Source organism: Gallus gallus, chromosome 9 (genome assembly GCF_016699485.2).
Source record: "Gallus gallus isolate bGalGal1 chromosome 9, bGalGal1.mat.broiler.GRCg7b, whole genome shotgun sequence".
NCBI classification, from domain to species: Eukaryota; Metazoa; Chordata; class Aves; order Galliformes; family Phasianidae; genus Gallus; species Gallus gallus.
In genome coordinates, this window is record NC_052540.1 from 6,806,697 (window position 1) to 6,831,181 (window position 24,485).

At 38.1% G+C, this 24,485-nt stretch overlaps 1 long non-coding RNA gene across 1 annotated transcript in view; it reads left to right on the forward strand.

Annotated features, from left to right (window-relative positions):
• The window catches only part of LOC107051851, a 373,871-nt gene that overhangs the window by 84,491 nt on the left and 264,895 nt on the right, over nucleotides 1–24,485 (forward strand). The gene's annotated exons all lie outside the window — the stretch shown is intronic.

Below are 24,485 nucleotides of genomic sequence, written 5' to 3' on the forward strand. Positions count from 1 at the left end.
TCTGCATCTTCTCTGATATATGTAATGTTGAACTATCCCTATTGCATAAACATTACAGCATTACCCTTGCAATACCGTGATTACTTTCTGCCTCCACTTCACTTTTGGGCATCTGTCTCCTGTTGGGACTGCAGCTCACAGAGCTGCCTGCTGGCTGGGTGGCCTACACTGCTCACCTGTGAGCAAAGCAGAGTATGTTCTATATACATCCCTGTTTAAATAACTTGACAGAGTTCCTTACAGCTACACTGCTGGCAGTAGTGTCTGAGTGCCAGTCTTTTCACTTAAGTAACTGTCACCTTAGCTCAGCTCATGTCACCTGTTGAGTATAATTGTGGCCACTACTTCCACCTTGATACTACATCCATAGCTTTTCTAATGCCTCATCGAAATCCTGTCCCACCTAACTTCCTTCTGCCCTCCTCAAAACAAAGAAACAACATTATATTTTCTTGGCTAACTTGGTATCCTTTGCTCTGTGTGTTTGGAGATCTTCTGTCTGTAAGGGCCTTGGCTTAGGAATCAGCTGTTGACTGGGATCACGCTGTGGCCAAGGAGGTGCTAAGTTACCTGAAATGAAATGCTGAATGAAAGACCTTAAGGGCTTCAGGTAGGCCAAGAAGTTTCCATTATTCCTTCCCTATGACGGTTACACAGTGACCCATTGATGAGAATTTCTGCTCTGTTGATAAAGAAGTGTCTTACACTGACAGATATGAGCCTGGTCATTCCATAGGTTCTTGCTGAGTAGCCAAGAGCTGCATACCAGCTAGCTGATATTCAGGACTATAGGAAGTTGCTGAAAGTTGAAGGCTTCAGTGCCCTAAGCCAGAGGCAAGATGAGAAGCTTGGTACAGCTCAGGCACTTTTAGCTGGGCAGGTTGTGCTTCCAGTATGCTGGAAACCATTTATTGCCACTAAGATGGCATACTCTAAACTGACTAGACCACTATAAACACTCAGATCTCTGATTAAAAGAACTCAAATCTCTAAGCAGGGAGGCTTTCTGAATTAAGATAAGTATGGCAGTTAGTTTCTGCCTATTCCAGCTCGTCTTGATTTGTCAGTTCTTTATCTTAACCACATGCAGATTGTGGGAGAATTACTTCTCCATCTGTACTATGTTATCATCAGTTCAAAAATAATGATGAATCTTCATGAACTGTTATCACAGTTTCTGCCTCATCCTGTACTATAGCTCTCATAGACTTCAATAGGTGTGCTTTGTTTGACTCCAAATTTGGCTGGTACCCAATGGACTAACTGTGCTCTGAATGGAATGCTCTGCATTTACACCAGTGCAGGGGTGAGGGTCTTTGGTTTGTGTAGTATTTCTGTTCAAACAGAATGACAGCCTTGTGATTAAACAGATGGATAATTAAAATAACTGCTCAGGGAACTCCCTCCCCCCAACCCCATGCAGGCATTTGGCTTCTTTGTGTAGATTATACATAGTCCACGTTTCAATTGTAGAGAACTGGCAATTGGAAAGGGTTGTATTTCTTCCTTATTTCTTTTATCTGCTAGCGTGTTTCAGCTCTCCACAAGCACTGCACAACTTCTTACCATACAGCTCTGAATTATGTTTTTATTTTATTTCACTATTAGTTTGACAACCTTATGGAATACTATTTGAAAATATTCAGGTGTTTTTAATAAAATACTTTTAGTTATAAATGCTGAGGAGATATTTGGCATAATGTGGCTTGCTTTTAGAAGACAAATTTGCGTTTTTACAGGAGCAGCTAGTATGACAGAATAATTTAGGTACAACAGAATTTTGGGTGACATCCAACTGCTTGTGAAGGAACTATTAGTAAAGTGCTTAAATCAATACCATTTATCTTTAACCTTCTGGGCACAACTAGTTTACAGATCTTGGGAAGAAACAGTGCTAATTTGTAAGCCCCTTGGCGTCTGCTGTTTTCTCTATCTGTTGTTCTTAATACATCCAGTAAGAATACCATGCATTAATTTGTAAGGAAGATTTTATAACACTGTGAAAGCAACAATACTTCACAATAAGTGTCCAGAGGAGGGCAGCACAGGGTGGAGGCATGACCTGGGAGGAGGAACAGAGGCTCTAGTGGCGTCCAGCCTGGAGGCGAGGAGGCCCAGAGGAGCCCTCACTGCTCCCTGCAGCTCCCAGAAGCAGAGATTGGTGCCAAGATCTGTTCCAGGGAACTGAGGTCAGGACACACAGGAATGGCATGCAGCTGTGCCACTGGAGGGCCAGGGTGTGTGTAGGATAAATGTCTTTGCTATGAAGGTGGGCAAACACTACAACATGGCTGTCAGTGTTTAAGTGGCCTTTGAACAATGCCCCCAGTAGCATGCTGTAACTTTTGGTTAAGTGGTAAGGCAGTTGCACTTGATGGTCTTTGTGGGCACCTTTCTACAGAGCTATTCTACTCCAATTTCCTGTTCATTGAGAGGCTAACAGACATTTTAGCATTGCTAGCTTTTAAACTTTTCTCATAATACTTTAATTCTTCATTTCACCAGCCCTTCAATATAAGATTCCAGGTGTCCTCCTTCATTGTATTTCACCCTTGGATTTCTTTTTTCTTCATCAGTTGCCATTCAGCACTCTGAGCACTGTGGCAGACCCATACGGTGAGAGTATCTTTTTACAAATCACGAGTCAAGCTGAGTTTTGTTAGAAAACATGACTTGGAAATCATGGCATAGAAAATGGAGAGAGTAATTTAAAACTAGGGCATTGCCACCCTTACCATCCTCTCACTGGAGCCTAGGGGAGTCCGTGTGCATGACAAAGAACGAATGTTGTATTTTAGTCTCAATATCATCTGCATTTTTGTTCCTCAAAATTGCATTTTAAAGCCTCTTGCTATCATAATAACACAGCACCATTAAGACTTGGAATTATGTGTTGATAAAGATGTTACCTTCTTTCAGTGGTAACTATTAAATACTGTACTTTTGGTTTGCTCTTGCATCGTTTACTTCAGTGGCTTTACTCTGTACTTGTGATGGCATGACATTATAGTAACACCACTTCTGAATTTCTAAGCAAACAAACCAATGGGGATGTGCAAAACTTAAAATTTTAACCTTCTCTTTTTCAGTTATGATGATCATACTGACCTCTAAGGAAGAGAATTCCTATTTGTGCATCATTTATCTTCTCTTTCCTGTACTGCCTACACTTATTTGTAGCCTGCAAAGCCACTGTTAGCTATTGTCACTATTATTTATTACATTCTATTACAGTCACTATTATTATCTATTACAGTAGCACTGATAGCAGCTGACTGATCTCGTCAATAGTTACACCATCACAGAATGCAAGAGTTGGTGACCTGAAGCGTGATGATATAAACTGACAAAACAGGCAAAAGGAGAGTGAAATGTTACCCATCTCAAAGACACACAGCTAGTGATACAGCTGGGAGAGAATGGCAGTTATGTTACTGAGCACTGCTGCTTGTTAGATGCACTTCCCTTGCAAACCTCATTTACTTCTCACTTCAAGAAATCTTCAATATGTACTTCAGTAGTGTAGGGATCTTCACTATGCCTTTTTGCTGTTGCCAGACCCAGTGGCAGTAAAGCATAGAGAAGTGCATTTAATGAATCTTACTCATTTCAGCAGTGAAAGAGAAGTCTTCAATTTTTTACTTAGCTTAAATACTATATGGAAGGAATGAATATCATGAACAGAACAGAATCTTTCTGGGTATTTTACAGTAAGAAAAATACTTTTATTACTGAACCAAAACATTTTGTGTTCTAATAATCCTGTTATTTAAGTTGCACTGGAATCTGCAGTACAGGAGACCTTTCAGTTTGAAAGATGTTGTGATTTTAATTGTCTAATTTAGTAGGTGACGTTCCTTGCTCAGCTTGTAGTGAGGAGTAAAACTGGAGTAGTGGTGGGATAGGTCAGCACTCACATTAACTAAAATCAAGCAGTGCCAGTGTTGGACATGAGATATTCACATTAATAGCAACATAACAGTATGTCTCAAAAGCTTCATTGGCATCTTGTCTTTCATTCAAAAATCCTAATGTGCTATATGAAATCAATGGAAAGCCAGAACTACCTTTCAAACTAGCAGCTGGTATGATGAGAATTTGGCTGAACCTTATCTTTCAAGAGCTGTCATTACTTCACTAGCTTTTATTTCCTATTTTGTACGCTGAGCTATGTATTTACCATGATACTGGATCATGCAACACCCCCAAGGATTTGGAAGATTTTGAAGTGTCTCATTTTAGGCATTTTGATTTCTTGCAAATGCAAGAGGGATGGGAAGATCTGTTGTTAATTTTCAGTAGATGTAGTGAGGCTTCTGATACAACCTCAGAAATATTCACGGAACCATCAGAAACGTCTGGCTGTGCTTTTCCCTCTGTGGTGCATGCTGTTGTTTATTCTCTTTCTGTTGATGCCTTTTGCTGTTGCTTTTTCTCTCGTTTAGCAGCTAATGTTGCTTTCTTACACAACACGACTTTCTAGGGTTTCCTCCTCTCTAGCATACAACAATAAAGTGCTATCATCACACCAAAGACATTGCTAGCGAGCTTGCTGGTTTGTGTTAGCATATGAAGGGCTGTGTCAGAGCATTTAAAGATTTCACCCCTGGAAAATTTCAGTCTCTAACAAATGCAGTTTTAAAGGAATAAAATACCTGGCAGACTGATACTATTATACTGTCCTGTTTCTTCAGGCAGGAGTCGTGCTGAAAGGACAACATTATCTCTTGAGCTTTTGACTTCAAGAGATGAAAATTGGTTTACTTTTGGCTTATTTTCCAGGACTGTGTAAAATACTCGCTTCGGTCAGCATTGTCCTTAAAAACAATAAGGTTCCAGGTGGAGTATATGGTAGACTTGCACGCTGAGTGCACAGATCATATAATAGCTGCATTGTTTCTTCCAAGGGCCCCTAGTACAATCCCACTGTGCAGCTATGTAACACTTGTACTGCTTTATATGGAAAACAGCATCTGAAGAAAGTGAGCTGATGCAATTTCAAAGACAAAAGCTGATCTGCTCTGACAGTAGAGATGTGTTTTCTGCAATTACTATCTGCAAATCTCTTTTGTGGAGGAAATAGGAATTGATCTGGAAGAATCCTCCCATTGTAATGCTATCAAAGCAAAATTGTTTATTATCAATTTGCCATTCATTCTGAAAGTCATTAAACCAGTTAGAATTATTTTAAGCCAGTACAATCATTGCTTCCAAATTATGCACATATAATTGTGTTTCAGCAATTCTTCAGTGGCTCTCTTAATTTTGTATATGGTTCTATTTAAATGTTTGGGGTTTTTCGGTGTGATTTAATATTCATGAAAAGTATCAGAAGATACAAACATTGGTTTTGTTTGTTGGATAAATAAATTAAAAAAAAAATAGAAAGTTTACTTAAATTACCTCATCTGTGTCTTTCAAATGTCATGAAAGGAACCATCTCTGAGATGGAGCAGAAGTAGTCTTCCACCCCCTCAAACCTTCTGACCTTTCCATTTGCTGTAGGCGTCCAAACAAAACAACTGTCCTGTAGGAATGCGCAAGTCATGTCGCCTTCAGCCATTGAGCAGCAGTTATGATGTAACAGCCTTGTTAGCATCTTTTGTTTAGAGCGCAGCTTAAGCATTTGCTTTTCTTTTTCTTGCTAAATGCTGTACTGTCCTGATTTAGCTTGATCAATGCTACTCTTTCCTCTTTGTTTTCTCTCTTTCCTTGCCGTGCTAAAGATGGATTTACAAGGCTCATTGAATTGGCAATGAGGTATAAAAACATCCACCTTTTGTGCTTAGTTCAGGCTTGTTGTAAGTAAAAATATTTACATTTTAAATGACAAGGGTTGGTATCCTCAGCCTTACTTTTGGCTTTAGTGGACCCCACTCAATTTGCCACACCTGATGAAAACCGTGATGGGAGATGGAGACAAATTATGGAATTGGCATTTGGGAATGAATTCAGAGTTCTCTCCCTTTCTGTGCCAGTAAAAGGTGTTCACTTGGGATTCTGCAGTTAGTTTTTTGAACTGATGACAGAGAACTTCACCTCTTAATTCCATGGAAGTTGTTGCTACTTATAAACAGATTATGTGAATTGATTCCCTCTGTTGTTGCTCGTTTTTTTTTATTATTATTATTTATTGTTCATTCTCTGAGTAAACTAAGCAAGTTAGCCTTAATCTTAGATATGTCTTGATACAATTAGAGCAGGCAGAGGATGCTGCCTATAATATACATGAAAGACTAAACAAACCTGTAGATAATAAATACTGTCCTCTTTTCATAATTTGAATTGGGCTGATTTGATCCAAAATGTCTTTTGCTCAGCCTTAGATACAAATTAGAGAGTGCTCCCTGGAACAGTCTATCCCTGTTTACAAAACCTGAACCCAATGAAAGAGGTGTCTCATCTATCCAAAACAGAAGCCAGTCCATCACTTCTCTGTTTCAGAAACCTGGCTTTAGAAAAGGATTTATGTCTCTTGCTCATCTACATCTTTGGACAGGAAGAACATTTATTATCTACTATGTCCTCCTGTCATCAATAAAAAAAGGGTTCTTGGACTTCTCTTTACTGTGTGCATGTATAAAAATCTCTTATAAAAATCTTAGGTAAATTACATTTTCATACTAATACAAAGCCAACTTTAAATATGTGAATGTACAAGGGCTGCTTCAAAAGTAATGCTTCCTGTTTTATCGTGTTGGCCCACAGCATCACAGGTAGATGGTGGTGGTATGGCAGTAGAGGCTGAACCTTTCTGCCCATATTCTGATACATTCTGTTGCTGTGTGACAGATGGCAGCAGAGGGGCAGTCTGATAAATAGTGTCTGGCATGGAAGTGTGAGTGGAGAAAAGGTGTGTCACTGGATTCCCCAATGCAGAAAATTGGCACTCGCTGACATTCATTGACTCTTGCTGAATGTTTCTGGAGACCCAACAGAGGATGTGAGCACAGTGAGGCTGTGGGTGGTGTGTTCCAGCATTGGTGACAGTGACATGAAAAACAAGCCATGTTCCTGAAGGCCGTGCAGACTTTTATAAGTGCAACATGCAGGCTTTGTTCATTGCTGGGAAAAATGCACGGCTAATGGTGGTGGCTATGTTGAAATAGAATGTTTTGTTGCTAAGAATTTGCTTTATCAAATAGTGTATTTATGTATCTGTTGTAATTTCCATAGAAATAAGTAGGAGGCATTACTTTTGGAGCAACCTGTGTATAATTGTAACCAAGTCTCTGTTTCTCATTATTATTTCTTTTTAATCCAAAGTGCATCTGAAAAAATGGATAAAGAAATTAAATGATGTTTATATGCTACTTCCTCCTTTTTCTCATTCTTGTTAGCAACAACTATGGTGCTTAAAGTGTATGAGTCTGAATGATAAATCCTGCTAGTTGAAGGGCATCCTTGTCTCAGTCTCTCTTTCCTTTCTTTCTTCTTCTGCCTTTTATTGTTCTCTGTGTCCTCCTTTTTCACGGTTAATTTGAACCTAATAGAATAAACTGCTGGCTGCAGCAGCTCGTGTCAAGCAGCAAAGATGTTTTGGGAAGGCTAACCCAGAAGAGCTTTCCTAGCTTTGTGATCAGTGCCATTGGGATAGTTGCTTAGAGGCACATTCCAATTTTCTGCAGACTGTTCTACAGCCACTCAGCAAAAGAAATTTGGATTATTGCTCTGATGCGTAATCATTAAAATCTCAGAAACTGTTGCTTTCTATGCACAGTTTTGCTAAAATCCCAGTGTGGAAGTTCATTGTCTCCCTTGGCCCTTCTCCTTTGGGCGATTTAAACTTTGTTTTTTATGTGTTCATCCTACACTGAAAGGTGTTAAAATCAGGGTGCTCTAAAATGAAGAGGGATTAGGGACAGAGATTTATTTATGGTCTCTATTAATTTCTTAGGCTGTTTACTTGAATTCTGCCTCCTACCCCCAGCTCCGCTCTTTCTCCTTTTCAGCAACTTTTTCTTCCTCTTTGCAAGCTCTGGGTGAGGGGAAGGCTGAGGCAGGGTCTTGCTGAACATGAGCTGTTGGTGGAACCCTGCGGGGCTGGTTGCTGCCAGGGGCAGGAAATGGAACACATGCCTTTCACGAAGGCAAATTCCTTTTTCTAATCAGATCAGCAGTCATGCAGGGAGAAGTGGCACTGACAAAATGTCAAGTTGTGCACATGGGTTCCAACTGCAGCTATGGATGGATGTCTGACAGAGAGGAAACAGCCGTGGTCAAAATTGTGTTGTACATCATGATTAGAGCTGTAAGGAACAATTCATTTACCCCAGATAGTGGCAAGTGTTAGATTTGTAAGAACCTGACCCAAGCTTCCCAATGGAAAGTTAAAGCTAACTTAATTATCAACTTCAACTTATTGTGTTTCTTGTCATGATGTATCACTGTTTTGATATGGTGATTCTGCAAATCTTTCACTGAAAGGCTGCTACATTTTAAACAAATCAACTATACTTAGAAGTTTTCAAATGTATTACTTTACCATATATACGTGTGTGTGTGTGTGTATATATATATATATATTTCTCTTCACCTTGACCTCATTCAAAATAATAGTTACTGCCTTTTTTTGATGATAACTTTCCTATTGGCGCTTAGCAATGGAGTTTGCTGTTCATATAGTGCCAAGAGAAAAGCAGGGATGTCCTTATAGCCATCCTTGGTATGTCTTGCTTGCAGCTCTGGCTGCTGCATGCTGTAGCACTGCAGTCCTTTTCCTTTTGCAGAGAATTTATAACACGCTCTTTCCTGGATTCTACACTTCACATATTTTAAATGGAAGATGAAGGACACTGGAATTTGTCCTAGATTGGCTTCCTCAAATGAAAAGGATTGGGAGTATGTTTATGTCCCTTCAGACCATAGGAATTCTGGAATAAAAATTTTGGAGCACAAGCACCACAGTGTCATAGCTGGAACTCAGTTCTGTTCTGTGGACCCATGCTGTAAGGTGAAAATTGCAGGTGCAAAGCTCAGAATAACGTAAGAAAGAGCACAGAAGCAGTATTTTTAAAATGATGCTATTTCAATAAAGATCTTTGGCCTTGATGCTTTAGCATTTAACTTCTTTTAGCAAAACATTAATATTTCCATCACATGAAGACAAGTTACAAGAAAATTCTTGAAGAAAGAAAGTATGTTTTAAAAATTTAACTTAGAAGCTCAGGAGTAAATGCTGATTAAAAATGTGAAGAATTATGAAGTCTCTAAGTTTCCCCCATGCAAAGATGGAAGGGAAAGGTTAAGTCTGTTAAACAGGAGTGATACGAACAGGATTGCTTATCTATCTGTGAAGGCATGGGGAGTGAATATTACTAAAACTGCTTCTATTTAATTTGTACAAAATTCTGATGTGAAAATGTAAAATGAAGTATGTTTTCTTAAATTAATTTGTGGAACTCACTGCTGCAGGTAATTGCTAAAGACAAAGCATTGTAATGCCTTGTAAAATGCTGATTCGTTTTGTCAGTGAACAGTAAGATAGGTGAGAAAAAGGGCTTGAAATCCATGACAAAGCATATACTGTTTATGTCTGAATTTGTTGTTTGAAGGACCAGTTCACAACTGCCCACTGCATTTTTATGTGCAGCAGCCTAATGTAAGCCATACAGTTGCTTTTGAAGGGAGGACGGTGTTCCTACTGGTTCTAAGAAATTTCCAAAAATATCATCACCTCTTGAGGCGATGTGAAAACACCTTCTTGTGTTGATGTTTCAGTACATCTTTTGTCTTCAATTCTTTTATTTGCCTCTAACCTTGGCAATACAAGTTTTAGATCTTTCTGAAGCAATACAAGATTTTTCTATAAATATTTTAAGACTTAAGATGTCACCATTTAGCATTTGTTGTCTGATATTCATAGTCCTAATGGGTATCAGCAAATATGACTGTGAATAGCAAATAGAAATCTTTGCATTTCTTTTCAGACTAAGCACAGTCTTGATTAAAACCAAAAGCATAGAAATTCTGGATTGCAGCTGAGGGTACTTTCCATTCCATCTTAATGCTGCAGGCATAAGGAAGGGCTGCTGGAATAGCGTACTTGACAGAATCCTATTCATGGGCTCTGATAGTTGAGATCAGGTTGATAGCTAATTATTTCCAGTGCCAGTGAAGGCTAACTCTAAAAATGATGTAGTTTGCTGATTGTATCACTGCCATGAACCTTCAGAATACATCATATTGACAGTACATATTATTACCCTTTTTCTAAAATATGTCCGTGACAATTGACTGCCTACCTCTTAGCAGCTCTGTTTTGCATCACTTGGAGAATGAACTCATTACTGATCAAGTAGAGGTACCCAAATAGGTACATGATGGTGTGTTCCGATCCACTGAAATATATACAGTATGCGTAGTTGTATTGATCTGCTACTGATAAAAACAGTATGTTAAAGTACACTGCTGTAGTACTTTCAGCCCCAACTATAGCTCCTCAAGTTATCCTTGTACTCTCAGTAGCTCCATGGACTGGTGTAGAGAGATCCTGAAGGAGAATCCTGACTTGGTGATATTTTTCAGATGTATGACCTTTAACAACAACTTACCTGTTAAATCTTTTCTTGTAATGCTGTAAAGATTTTGGAGTCTGACACTAACAAATACATGTTATCTGTTTCTTTTTATAAAATATATAGTCAAACCACATACCTGATATCTGATGGCTTGGTGTTATGCCTGTTAGTTCAGGAATAGATTATTTTCATTATTTGCTTTCCTTCCTCTATCTCCAGGCAGAATAAATCTAAATTCAAATTTTAGAGAGGCTGGGGCCAGGCATGAAGAGAGGCTCAGCTCAGCATGCCAAGGTTCATCCCAAAGCGATTTTTACAGCTGCATGTTAAACCTGTTTAAAAAAAAATAAAAGGGTCTGGAGTAGAGATTTGAACCATCAGTTCACAACAGAACTGCTGGGTACTGCTAGGATATCGGAGGTTGCTGAGCACTGCAGTTTGACTGAAATTGTCTGCACAACTTTAAAAGATGTCAAGTGTAGACCCTCTGTCGCTGGGGGAAAAAGGTCTTATTGATCCGTTTAGCTGGTAACAGATACGAATCAAACCGATCGTGTATTCTCTAGCATTCAAGTTAGATAAATGTCAAGAGCTGCAATTGATGTAAAGTTCCCTGCAAAACTTCATGGCCATATAATGTTATAGGCTAGCGAACTCTGCAAGAAGCAGTGACATTCTGTAGAGTGATTTTTGTCATGTTTTCTGTGAGAAAACACATTGATAGTAACCTGCTCCAAGAGTGAGTGTTAAAGCGTATGGCACCAGTGAGAGCCAGAGGAACTGGGCAGAATTCCTCAGGTTTTTTGAGAACGTATGATAGAATTGCATTGTTCAGATACAGGTTTTGGTCAGTTAGATTCATGCATTTTCCTACATACACTTTTCTATAACACAATAGTTATCTTCAGTTATCTGGGGTCTTTCTTTGAGGTGCTGTTATAAGAAAGATAACAACTGCAATGAACAGGTTTTTCCATGCAGTCTGTTAACTGCGTTTTAACGAATGGTTATTGCCTCATCCTTCTTTCTGGGGGAAGGAAGCAGATAACTGCCTATGCTGACATCTCCTAATTACCTGGGTAACCTGTCTACATGGCTGGATCTGTCCAGAAAAGAATAACAACAAATTCTACCAAAATGAACTACGGAGCTGCTATTGCCTTGAGGCTTAGACTATATGGCTGAGTCCTGCTGAAAGTGACTGCACAGCTTGCACAGAACTGCATTCAAACCCTTTTGCAGCAGAATTTATTATTCACAGTTCCCATCAAATGAGGCAGGCCAAAAAACATCTCAGAATTTCACAGACTCGGTTATTATTGATAGCAACGTGAGGACTGTATTGATTACCACGATAGCATATTTGTTGATTCATGAAGAGAGCCTTCTTAACATCCAGCACTGCAATGTCAAATTTCTGAAGATGGATTTTACCAAAAAGTATCACAAAACCATCTCTGCACCTACCCAATAGTTTTTAACAAATGGGAATATTAAATATATATATATATATATATATAGGATACAAATAATTAGAACTAGAATCCAATCCACAAATACAGGTCAGTTTTCACATGCTTTGAGTCATTCAAAATTACTAGCTCATAAAGGTGTAGTGTAGGCAATAATGTCAGCAAAAAGGTGGCTTTTTTACATTCAAAAATCTAAAAATATAAATTCAGAATGCTTTCAATAGGAGGTTGTATGTATGTTGTTTGCATAAATTTGATTTTGTTTATAATAGAAAACTGGTCAAGAATGTATCCAAGATAACCTTTCATAGAAAATATGTTGCTGTTCTGCACCAAAAAACCCATATCATGATGTCATTGTCTATGCTACTGTGACCCAGCAGTATAGCAGAACTTCAGACAAAGTAGCCAAGAATGAGGTATGAGAAATAGACATAGCAAGTGGATGGGTATTATTTTTGCCTCTGCAACTGTGGAAGCGTGGCTGCTGCTGGTGAAGTGAAGCGCACATGAAGCTCATACTGTCTCCGAGGAACATAAGGCAGATGGGGTCTGCTGGTTCCTCTGTGGTCCTGTGGTTTGCCCAAACTGATCTAATCTGTGTCCTGGAAGAACAGTGGGAATTTTGTAGCCATGGCTGAAGGAAAAGAAAAAAAAAAGAGAGACAATAAGTGGGGCAAAGCTGCATTATTTAACTTGCAGAACCTGCATATCAACATGGAAAAAAACTGATGATCATATTCATGATATATGTAATGAGAAGATAAACTGAGGTGCTATTCCATAAGCTTTTGTGAAATGTGTATGAAATGTTTGTCACTGCAGTTTCAAAGCTGCATATTCAGTTGTTCACGTATCAAACTGTAGTAAACCAGGAGCAGGAAGGGAAAAACCCCTGATTATTTTTGCATTGTACCTATTTATTAATTATGCTTTTGCCTTTGATGACTTTCCACTGGATGATGTAGCCTTGTGTATGACAGAATGCTGGTAGTCATATGGAATGAATATAATTAACACTCTAATGAGAGAAATCCATATATGACCAATTTTTCTTTGGTAACTGTGCAGGAAAGATGAAGTATTGGATGAACATATGCCCACCAAAGAATTTCTATGTTCATTTTTCCCAACCTAAAATGCTTCCAGTTTAGTTGAGCACAAGAAAAATCAACATGAGAAGCCTAGAGGTTTTGTCTGAAGGGTCTCATCATGTGTGAATGATTGCAACAATTGTTTGTAGCGTAGACTGCCTTTCAATTCCCTCTGTCTGCTCGTGGAGTGATGGCAAGCTGAGAATGATGTGATCGTGTGCTAGGCTCATCCCATTCCCACCCCTTTGGCATCCTATTCAAAAATTGATGTAAAACCATTTTGCAGCCCAAGGAAAAGGCTGTGTTTAGCAATTCAAGACACTGTGTTTGGTTTCTTTTTGTGATAAATATGCAGTAAGTGCCTATGAACTGAGGCTGAAGAAGCTGCATAATATTTATAGGCATATGTACATACTTTAAGGGATACATATAAAACCAGTCAATGCTAATGTATACTGAGAAGGAAAAGTATTTTTGTGTGGACAAGAAGAACTGAACAGGTTTCCTGAAAGTATTGCAAGTCCTCTAAAAGATCCTATCTCCATAATGTCTTAGGTAATCCTTCACTATTCTTTGATGCCCTCCCTTCTCAGAAATTTTTTTTTGTAAACAAACAAATTAGATATTAAATAAGAATTGGGAGGATTAAATGCTCTGATACCCCAAAGCAAGAGGAGATCATTCTCATTCTGTCTAATCTTTTGGGAGTGGAAAATGTCTTAAAGCAAAGTCCATTGCTCCGAGCACTTTCAAATCTTACTGATAGCTGAACACATTCATATTGCTAACCCATATGCAGCTGTTTGTTCTTGGCCTCAGAACTTCCTACTTCTACTTTCTACTTTCTTACTAGCATTCTTCCTTGCAGTAAAATGAACAAATTTATCTGCAGATTTTTAAATGTTTTCTTAAAGACACAGTAACAGCTCCACTTGAATTATTTTTATGAATGTTTGATCCTGTGTTGTGGGGTTGTAATCAACAAATTAGATATGGAGAGTATCTGAAAAAAAATTAGTTGGAATATTTTCTACAGCTGAATAACCATTTTGGCCATTTAGAATATGAATATGTTTAGAGGACTAACTATACCCTAATTTGTCCTGAGGGCACCGGGCAATCAAATCAGTCCTGAAACAAGACAGTAATTCTTCTTAGCCAAGTACAACAGTGCACATAGCAAAAGTGATGTATTTTACTCTTTTTTTTTTTTTCCCCCCAAAAAAGATAGTTTAGAAGAATGTTGGATATATGGTGGTCATCCTCATATCCTGCATTGGTGTTGCAACCAGTCTCCTAATAAATGATAGGTAAAGGGCGATGACATTTCCTTTGCCTTTAGTAGGAGCAGTAATCTTCATGTTACTTCAGACTTTAGGTAGAAATCTCCAAAAACATTCAGCATCTGTTTGGGACCCCAGAACCATTGACGTGCCTCTGCTGGTCCCAAGATACGTCCATCATACATTCTTTGTATGTCCCCTGAAGAGTTAATAATCCACTCTCAAGATTAGGAGTATGGAGTGAAAGAAAAACATGCTAAGGAGTGATTAAGAGGATAAAAGTGGCTACACTAAAACTCAGCTTTTGCAAGTCTAGGAAAATGAGCTTTTGTTTTGTGAAAATCTGAGATTATAATGAATAGCTGAACACTTATTTGCAAGCTGAATGGCTGCCAAATACAGCCATTCCATCCAAAGTTTCTCAAATAGTGGATGTCTATATAAATGTACAACCTGCTTCTGCCCTGAAGATGCTTTTATCTTTAAACTATATTATTTAAAGTATCTTTTTTTCTCCTGAAAATAACTGCTAATAGCATCACTACCAGGCTATACTTAGTGAACGTTCTTTCTGAGATGGTGGTCAGAGCTTAGACTTCTTTTTGAAGCAAATTCTTGCCTAGCAATGCTGGTTTTATGCTCTTTCAACATGGAACTGGAAAGAAAGGGGGTAGGACTTGAAATTACAAATGTTTGCACCCCTCCCACCTCCCCAGAGTCACTAAGTCTGATATGAAAAATCAGAGCAAACCTTTGTAATGATTCATGAGATACTACCACCCTCTCTTGAGCTCTCTCATTGCCTGATTCCTTATACACATCAATGTGGGTTTTTATGGCCATTTAATAATAAATGGTATTTTGTTTGCCTACCTGACACTTTTATTAACTTTACTCATATGTGTATGCACATGTGTTTCTCCAGGCCTTATTTCTCCCCAGCTCACCCTCCCTTCTATTCAGGGGAGAGGAGAGGGAAGAAAAAGTGCAGCTTTATTTGAAGAGAATTTGTCCCTAATCTGTTGCAGCTGTAGGGGACCGTTTGGCCAATTAAAGAGAACAGGCTTTGGCTCCTTCCCAAATGAGGTGACCACATGTTACACTTGGATTGGTCACCTCAGGGGAACAGTGGGTCATAGGGGCATCTGTTTGTCATTTCCTCTCTGATCAGCATGAAGCAAGCAAGAAGGGAAATGTGTATGTTTTCTTTATCTCGTGGCTTGTCCTGCAGCATCAAAAGGTCTAGTAGCTTCTAATCAGGATAGGAGAGTCTCCTACAATGTGATGTGGTCTAGGATTTGAGAATTAAAGCTATTTATATGCTTTGCTTGGTTTTGAAGTGTTGTTAACTTATTTCTTATTGCTACAAAGGAGACAGGAATGGGAAGGCTCTAGTAATGTAAAGGAATTATGACAGGTTTATACTGGTTTAAGTGATTTCAGAGTTTCTCTCAAAGATAGGAAATAAACCCCCTTTAACAAGATCATAGCCGCCTTCTGTTGTAAACAATCAAAAAGGTCAGGTGCTATTCCTAGGCAATAGAGGTCTGATATAAATATAAGAAGACATCATGATCGTCAGTGTCTCAAATGAGTGATGTAATCTCACACTCAGCAAGGAACGTAGGCTATGAATTATTAATAATTTTACGAGTTGATCTGTAGTTTAATCAATTTCTGAGCTGTGTATGTACCCAGAGCTGAAATACAGGCTACTGGAGCCATTGCAGTGAGATTGTCCTCAAAAAAAAAAAAAAAAAAAAAAAAAAAAAACAAAAAAAAAACAGCAACATCTGGTTTCAACTAAACTCAGGTACTAATAAACTAATGCTCATCATGAAAGGGGGAATGCTTCAATCAACTAGCCAGGTCAGTGAACTCATTTTCCTCTCGATGTGGCTGACCCCCCATTTTCAAACTGTTACGGTTACCATAAACTGATTATTTAGTTTAGTAAATGAAGTGGAGTCCCTGGAAAAAAGATTTTTTTTTGATTTCAAGCTTTGATCTTCTTCAGTACAATTAATTTTCAGTTGTAACATTTCTATTCCAGAGCACTGCAGTAGCTGAGCATTACAGAATAAGTTTCTTCATGGCAGCTGAGCTGATAAATGTGTTTTCTTAGCTGAGGCGAGTGAGGCTCTTGGTGTTAAAGGGGCTGTGAGCCTCACTCAGAATTGTTTGAGGGAAGGTGAGCACCCATGGTGCAGCTGATGAACCATGGTAACCTCCTTATAAGCCTCACCCTTGATCAGAGGCTGGAAAGGAAACCACGAACTTGATCACCACATGGTGGAACACGTCAGATTGTACTATGGCCTCAGGTTATGGACTGGTATCAAACCTGGCAATAGCTTTGTTGGGGGAGAATTCAAAAGTGAGTTGCATGTTGAATTATGGATATGTATTATTTTTAAAGGGGGGACTTTGATCATAAATAGTTCCTCTAGTCCCAAAAGCAAACCTCTTAAATTTTTTTGTGGTGAAATAAGAAAGACCATGTTTTAATTTCCCTCTGGCTTTATTAGCTCCCTTCCTGTTTCCCCCCAACAGAATTTTGTTTTATTTTTCTGGAAGCTGTTCTCATCTGAAACTTAAAACCAAGGGCAAGCCTGCCATCATCGTAATGACACAGCCCTACCTCAAATTCAGCCATTCATCCCTGTCCATTATTGTCTTCTGCTTCTGTCACACACTTAATTTTCCAAACTATGTTGTGTACAACAGATTTGTCTGAAGAATTGTATGATTTTAGTATCTGTAATTTAGTATTCTATGATTTTCTAGTATCTGGATGTTGTCTATTCGCTTTTTGATTCGCTATTTTTTTTATAACTCATTCTAAATGTCATAGAACACCTGTACAACAAAACTGAAAGTCAATGTGGTTACAAGTTAGTTCTTATTTATTAAATGCCTCTAAATCTAAAAGAAAGAAGGGGGAAAATTTAGCTGTAATCAGTATCTTTTTCTTCTTTCTTTGGACTCAAGTCCATTATTCCAGTGGCTAGCAAAAAAATAACAGCTGCTGCAAAAAAATCTATTTGGACATTTTTCAAGAAGACCTAGAGAGCTGAATTTTCAAGCTTTGAATAATGTCCCCTAAAAGTGAATCTGAGAATATCAAAGGTTTTCTTTTAAAGGCATTCAGATTTTGAGGTATGTCAAGAATGAAAAGATCAGTCCTTTATTAAATTTCAAACGGTTTCATCTCAAAACTTGATCAGATCCTCTGGAGAGCTGGCCACTTAGCAAATTATTCTATTTTATAAAGTTCTGTCTGAGAATTTCATCCAAACCTGCCAAAACTGTTGCTAATTTCAACAAACATTTTGGTTACTTGGTGAAGAAATTTGACATGTATCAAACTTTCATGTCTTGTTGTGCTTTGAAAAGGATAATTGCTTTTATTAAAGGAATGAGGTTCTTGTTAAGGCAGTTGCTAGACAAGCTCAGTTCAGTGCCCAGCAGTGTAGCACGTGGCTGCTGGAATGTAGCTGTGTCTGCTGGCTTTTGTGGGCTTGCAGAAAGTTTCCTGTGAGACATGACCATCTATTTTGAACTACATCCATCAGATAAGCCTTATGAAAAGGGGAGAGAGCAAGGAAATTGAGTGACTGACAGTTTTGAGGTTTTAATGAAATGCTTTAAATGAGTTGTGCATCTGTAATTTTTTTCCATGACCCACGTTTCTATGTATATCGAATACAGGTTTATTGGTTTGTGAGGGTTTGGAGCATGCTAGATAGAAAAGCATTCTGAAGGACAATAGAGTATGTCTACGTTACTGAGTTGTGCAGGGTCAGGAATGAAGGAACAGGGTTTGGTTGTCAATGAAGTTCTCTGATTCCAGGACCACTGATACATGTTGAGTATGGGTATGCCTTAGGTGCCTGTGAGTCAGGTTCTCTAAATAGTACCCTTACAGGTGGCTTCAACTTTCCTTCCACCAAGAAGGAAGTTGATATAATTTTACCATTGATGTCCTTGGAGGCAGGCTGCCTGACCACCAGGTATATGTAGGCAACAAATTTGCAGCTTGGAAGAAGCCACCCTGTGCACCTAACCACTAACAGTACCTACCCTTGGCTACCCCTTAGGAGCTCCTGAAAAATGTCAAGTCAATTTCTCAAGAGTGAAGCAGACTTGGAATTTTGTGATGGAAATTCTGAAGATATCCATGAGTCATTACACCAGATGCTTATCATAACTTGGTTGAAGAATATTTCACTACGTTTACCATTAATCGGGAAAACTGTTATATTTTGGCTCAAACGTTGGACATTCCAAATAATTCATCAGGACACCCTCATCTGTGCTGAGTTGCAGTGATCAGACTGGGAAGTCAACACACTTTCCATAACTCTCATGTCCTTTTAAAATCTGCAGCTCAGTCTATGGCACTTTTAATGGAGATTTACTTAGCAAAGTAATTATAACTTCTGATGTATGTTTAATTCTACAATTACTACAGTTTTTTAGCAAGGTTAGTTGTAATTGTGTCCAAATATGCTCATTTTCTTCCAGTTTGGGAGCTGATACAAGCTGAAAACACAGCACATAGGAGCAATCCCTTTTGACCTCTGAAAAATAAATCTGCCTTAATACTGATTTGGCTCTAGAAGATAAAAATGACTTCCATGGGAATCTACTTATTTACGTCTATAGTGTACTTGCCTCATGGTGTATAATCAAAGATTGTAATTGTGCCCTATGTTCTCTGGGGTAACTTCATCTTTTAACTTGCCTCCGAGTCCTCTGAAGCTGGTGATGTTGCTGAGGAGCTAGTGAATGGTACCGAGTCAGTTTGACAGTAAAATCTTGATTTAAACCAAGATGAAATTTCACAGAACTTTGGGAAAATTGTTCATGAACCTTATTTAATTTCAAAATTGAAAAAGAGAAAGGGAGGTGGGGGGAATCAACAAAGCTTTAGGTAGTAATTTTAGGAGTAACTTTTAGAAGAAACAGCAAACTCAACAAAAATGGTTTATTTTTTTCATACATGTGCTTTTGTTCTTAAGAGATTATGGATGTTAGCTACAAGTATTTCTAAACCACGTAAGTTATGAATGCACAATTTGCCTATAATAGATGGCATAAGAAAACAATGGGAAAATCCTTAGCAGATCAGATTCATTTTTTTCTTGCATAGTCTGTGGAACTCCTATAGTATTTTGAATTGGCATGTAATAATGCCAATTCCCATGAATTTCCAAATTAGAAAATGAGATAGGACTGGGGCTAAAACTGGACTCTTTCTGCTCTAAAATATGGACCTCAGAATCTTGAAATTTTATGAAGTTTTGATAGATCACTTTAATCCACTTGTAATTTACTGATATTAATAAAATGAAGGACAGATAATCAATAATCATAGGGCATGTTCACAAATACTGCATTTGTGAATCTCAAATACTAATCTTGAAATTCAGATAGATGCCTTTTAATCCCTGGACAGTTTAATATCAGAACTGAAGATAAACAAAGTATGGCCTTATAACCTGCAGAGTTTGACTGACATAATGTCAAAGTAACACATTTGTATCCTAACAAAATATGGAGTTTTTTCCAAGGAAGAAGGAAAACTGCTGGGCTTTTTCCCAAAGGTCATGTTCATCTCACTTCTGTTCCCCTTAGTAAACCTGACTTGTAACATCTTCCAGAAGCATAGAGAAATAGCATTTTAATTTAATAAGGAACTGGATTGTTTGACTCAGATTAGATATAAACTCCAGTAAACATGATTGGCAGAAGTAGGATCTACCAAAGTAGAGGTAGTTTGCTTAGGGTGGATGCATGGTGTTATTTACACAGACTAATCATATAGGAAACCTGTTATTTCAGATCAGGAGAGTGTTGCATCAGGCAAACTGAAGCATTTGTTACCAATCGTTCAAAATTCAAAGCCCAAATGCAAAATTCATCACAAACATGTCTTCGGCTTTTATGAAAATAACTTTGAACCCTGAAGATTAATTTTCCTGTTAAGTTTCTCTTGAGAGCGTCAGTGGTACTGCTGAAATCAGCATCTGGCAAGATTAAACCTTAGGTCCTTATCTCACAGTTCTTTATATAAGAGTTTAGTGTTTTACAATGAAAAAATGTTTACTCACAGTTATTATCTTTATTTTTTAAAATAACCATAGATTTAGAAGATTTTAGCTTCCTGCATATAAGAACGTATTACAATTTAGCAATCTCAAAAACCTATACAAAATAAAATAAAACCTCTGTAGCCTTCATGAAAAATTCTGTGGAATTTGAGAATTATGTACCTTTTAGAGATCTCTAAAAGCTTATAGGCCAGCAAAGGAAATGATATTATTGCTGCAGTAGTTCTATGAATTTGGGAAACTTTTCAGCATGCAGGAAAAGACAGATTTTGGTCCATCTGATCACACCTCTCTAAATTAAGATCCCCGATCCAGTACCTCAGGAGGTGATTATGACCTACCACTGAATTTCCAGCCTAGTGACTTGTTCCATGGTGAACTGAACTGGACCTGAGCAATTGCAAATGCTGAGAAAGCCTTTCTTGTCAGGATCTGCCTATGTCAGCCTCCAGTGTTTAAGAATCCATAAGACAGAAAAGAAAATATCAGGGATGTGTTTTCTCTTTTCAGGCACTAAAGAGTAACATAATATTTTATCTCATAAAACTAGAAACTGTAATGTAGGTTTGAAGTATGGTTGAATGCTGGTTCAGTTCAAACATGTATCTCTTAAGCTTGTTTAAGGAGATGAACAAATGCAAAATCTGCAACACTGGTGTAATATTTATAGTTTGTTTGCACAAGAACTCTAGTGAGTGTGCACTGTTTGTTTAGACAAGTGCTACTGGATTTCAGAACTGGCCCTGCAGGTCAGTGTCAACACTTTGCAAGCACTGCTGGAAAATGTTTCAGGAATTTTCTGCCCAGGACTACAAGTCAGGTTTTTCCATATTTGCCAAAGAATTTAAGTGGGAAAAGCAAGGATGTCACTGTTGTCTTAATTTTCATGTTTTCTATTTGAAATATGGCCATAACTTCTCAGCAACTTTGTTTATTGCTCTTTCTGCAAAGTAAGGTACATCCTGAACTGGCAGGTTTACAGTATCAGCAACTAAATCTCACAGTCTTTTTGAAGATTGTTTTCTCTGTTTTCTCTAGCTGAGATGGTGGTTTGACAGTAGATAGAAGAAGAATTGGAGATAATTCTAGTGAGTTGAACATAGAAGTAATTTTTTTGCCTTTATTATATTGATTTGAAAATTGTCAGTATTTGAATAATAAGTTAATTGTATGCAAGTACTTTTGTTGAATTCCAGAGAACTGAAAGGCTACCCATAAAAGATACTGGAATTTGATTTAGAGAATGGCACCTGAGATGATGTGGTAGGAAATAAGCTGGAAGGAAACATGGCTTGGTGACTTGGATGGATGATTTCCAGTCCTTCTTGGCTTTCATGTGCAGGACATGGGCTTTAGGTTATTTGAGCAAGAAGTGGATGTGCATGTTTGTAAGGACTTACATAAAGTCATTTATCATGGACTCAGATATTGACAAACTTGTCTCAAGTTTTGAAATCATCACTACTTTTCTGGATGTGGTCAAAGTATTCAGTGCAGATTTCTGGAGATGCGTGTATACATCAGGCACCTAAGATCACCACCACTACTACCCTCTGCTCACCAAAACTCACCCTTCCCACACAAAATAAACAACCCAGAGAACCCCACCACTGCCAGAAATGTTCACTTTTTTCTAATCCTATTTTGTTGCAATTATATTCAAAATATACTTCAATTACACAAGTAATCCCTGGCCTTGTAAATTCAGATTGCTTCCAGAAGTAGATGAGGTGCTTCTTTATGTGAATTTCACAACAGTTGGCAGTCTGAAATGTGCTTTAAAACAAACAAACACAAAACTAACAACAACAACAACAAAAAAAGCAACCACTCAATTTGAGTATCTACATTGACATACTTCTTAATATTAGTATATTTTAATTTCAATACCTCACTGTTCTAATGGACATGTTCTTCCATCAGGATGATCTTTGCCTTTTACTGCATATTTCCTCTTTTTCGTTATATGAGAAAGGAGCAGGAAAATACCTATCTGCTATCTGTACAGAAAGATTCACTTCCGTAGAGCCTCATGAAAGGTTTGTTTTTCCAGAGTAATTGGAGATTGCAAGACCCAAAGAAACCACCAGCTTCCCACCTGACAACTAACTGTAAGGGAAAACCAGCAGATGCAAACTTAGTATGAATTGTCCTTAAACTTTTCCACCTCTCTGGTTATCCCAAAGATCGAGCTAAGCAAGAGGCTTAGAACTGCAGCAGTAGTGTCTGCAAGCATCACATGTACCTCTGCTTCTAATTCCAGTTTGCACTGTACATATACTGGACTGAGACCTTCTCTATGTAAGGCTGTCCTAGACAGACGTTCCTCTAGGCTTTCTCCACAACTCCCTATGATGGAAGATTCCCAGTTTCCCTGCCTGTACCTCTCTCATTACTATTGGCAACTGAAAATTGCTTTTTAGTTTGCTTTGCTTCTTGCTTTATCTTCGCAGATTTGTGGAATCTTTATTTTCTGCATCTTAAGCCCTCTACTGTGTGTACTTTGAAACAAAGACAGACTGTTCATGTCTCTTTGCACCAGACTTTCACATACTTGATGACTTATATTCACTGTCATTATTCTTAGGCAAAACAAACCTGTTTGCTCAATCTGTACTCAATTTTTTTGATGTTGTGCAACACTGCTTTCTGTCACTGCACCCACTGAAATTGTATATGAATCACACACTTCCTGGGAATCTAGGTAGAAAAAACATCTTTGTAAAAATTTCAAGTCTTTAAATTATGAACAGATGCATTCTTATTCAATCACATTACTTTTTGCTGGAGAAGACTTAATATCTTTGGGATGCTGTGTTGTACAGATCAATTACAAACAAGTTAACAAGAACTTTTCAAGTAATCTAATTTTAATTTACGTAACCTTTGAAAATTGGATTATTAAGGCTTAGGAATTGTAATGTATGCACAGAACTGGGTACATCCTGGCTTAAAGTGCACAAGTCACTCGGTCGCTAAAGAAAGTGCAGTATTTTAGCTCATCACATCGTGAGCATTTGCTGTGGATTTGTTTTATTTGAAAGCACAACCTGGAAGTAGTAAACTGCAAAGTGTTGCAGGAAAGAGTTAATTTCTTAATAGAATTTGTTTCCTGACTCCATGCTAGAAGGGAACAAGTAAGAACTTGCTAATTGGAGGACGTGGGAGGGCTGTGGATTTGTGGGTAGAGCAGGTGATAATGTAGCTGGTAGAGATTAGACTAATTATGTGAAACTAGCAATTGACTGCCAGGTGTGCAAGATACACAGCAGGAAAGAGCAAAGGGGCAGTTGGTGGGGAGTAAGAAAGCAAGAACTTTTAGGTGTCTTTTAAAGCACTGGGTGAACATAGCTCTTGTTGGCAGTCTGTTCAAGATGGGTTGCATGCATGAGAAGGAAGTAGTGGTAAAAGAAGTTGTCTGTGTTTTTACAGATTATTTTCCAAGTGTGATTTCAAGCCTTTGTGCTGCATCTGAATGTTCCCTAATACTGTGTGGCCTTCTGAAAGTCATGAGATACTCATATATCAATATGAATGAACAAGAATTCCACTTTGTGGTATTGGTGTAATATCCTTGAAAAAAATGTAAAAGTTGCATTCTGCTGTATAAAAATTAGGTTTCATCCCATCTGGGACTACTGCCTTTTGGTCAAATCCTTGGTATTAGCTACGGCTTGAAATAGCATGGGAATAACTTGTGTTACTCTCAAATACACATACTGAAGAGTAATTCAGTCATACATATTTTAATACAAATTACAGCATCCTGAGGAGTAACTATAAATAAGCCTCTGCTGCCATGTGCCTAACAGGCAGATGAGTGTTGTGCTCTCACTGAGTGGCTCCATAATTGAGAAACAGATGCTCCTAAGTTCTAGCCCTGATTCCGGTCTTTGCTTCGTGTGCTTGAATGATTGCCTATATCAGTGATTTGTAATCAATCAGTTAGTTACTGTGAATGTGCAGATGACGTAAAAGCACTGCAGAAAGTATTTAAGGA